Raw genomic sequence first — 1,794 nt, 5'->3', positions numbered from 1 at the left:
CAAGGCCAAATTTTCCAATTACTGGTAATTCTTCTTTGTTTCCAACTTTTGCATTCCAGTCACCAGTAATAATTAACACATCTTGATGACATGTTCAGTCAATTTCAGAGTGCAGACGTTGATAAAAATTTCAATTTCCTCCTCTTTGGCTTTGGTGTGTAAATTTGAATAATTGCAGTATTAACTGATCTTCCTTGTAAGTGTATGGATATTACCCTATCACTGACATCATTGTTCTTCAGGACAGATCTTGAAACATCCTTTGTGATGATGAATGCCACACCATATGGTCTACTATGCTGGGAATGACAATTTAAAAGAATAACATAAAATCTGCAAAACACTGCATAACATGTATTAACTTGGAGGATATTGTGCTGAGTGAAATAAGTCAACCACAGAAGGACAAATACTGTATTAGTCAGTTATTGTAAAAAGTCAAGGAAAGGTTTATATATGGAAGGAAATTTTCTTTGTTGGTTACCAGGGGTTGGAGGGGAGGGGAGGGAACATTGTTAGATAGGTAGAGACAAGTACTAATTTGGGTGAAGGGAAGGGCAATGTACCCAATGTGAGTGATCAACATGGTGGCATCAAGGAAGACATAGAGAGGTGCACGGAAGGTACAGACAACAAAGATGAACCCTTTTGCACATACAGTACTGAATTGTCAGTGAAGGCAAACACTGATATACTGGATAGATGGGTGGACAGGCTGAACTGTTAGTTATGTGTATGCAGGAGGGAGTGTGCCCATCACCATGTATAGGGTTGACAGACAATGTTTCTACAAGTGTATTTGTATGTTCTGCAAGAATTCCCAGGAGTATAGTAGAGCTGACAAGGGACAAGGTTGTAGTCACTTCTTGACCACAGCCAGCTACCCAGAGGGAGCAAATAGTTGGACCCATGGACTTGAAACCATAGTCACAGCGGATATCAAGCTCAACTGGCATAACATACTACACAAAACATCGTTCCACTTCCTACTTTGGCAAGTAGCAACTGGGATCTTAAAAGCTTGCAAGCAGCCTTGTAGATGCAATGATGGGTCTCTCCTCATCCAGAGCAAAGAAGAATGAAGAAAACCAAAGACGTGGAAAGGATTAGTCCAAGTGACTGGCACACCATGTGATCCTCAGCCTATATGACTATGAGACCAGAAGAACTAGATGGTGCCCAGCCAGCTACCACTGTCAACCGCTTGGAGGGGGATCTATGTAGGAGATCCTGAATAGGATGGGAGAAAAAAGTGGAATAAAACTCAAAATCATTTAAAAAAAAAAAAAAAAAAAAGGGACAAGGTTTGCTGGTCTGATAGAGCTTGATGGAACCACTAAGATTGTGGCCCCTAGCTATCCTTCAGGTCTGGAATAGAACCCACTCCTGTGACTTCCAGCCAAACAAAAGACAGGCATATAAGTTGAACATTCACATTAGGTAGATACACTCCTTGGAGAAATCATGGGAGAATAGACCGGATATGTATGCACAGGGAGGCAGCTCAGGTGGCAGAAGTGCATGGGAGGGAAGGACACAGGGAAGAGGTAACTATGGGGAGGAAATGGGAGGGGAGCTGTTGCATTGTGGGAAATTGTAGTCAATGTCGTGAAACAAAGTATATGTGAACTGCTGTATGGAAAGTGAATTTTCTCTGTAAATTTTCATCCTAATCACAATAAAAGTTTGTTTTTTTTTTTTTTCAAACACATATTGGAAGTTATCAAAAATGAAATGGAACTCATAAAGATTGATATCCTAGGCATTGTTGTTGCTGTTGTTAGGTGCCGTCAA

This window comes from Orycteropus afer, unplaced genomic scaffold (assembly GCF_000298275.1).
Source record: "Orycteropus afer afer isolate SDZICR_OR568_19922 unplaced genomic scaffold, OryAfe1.0 scaffold00244, whole genome shotgun sequence".
NCBI lineage: Eukaryota > Metazoa > Chordata > Mammalia > Tubulidentata > Orycteropodidae > Orycteropus > Orycteropus afer.
The sequence above is the reverse complement of the archived record's forward strand: the minus strand, read 5'-3'. Positions refer to the sequence as shown.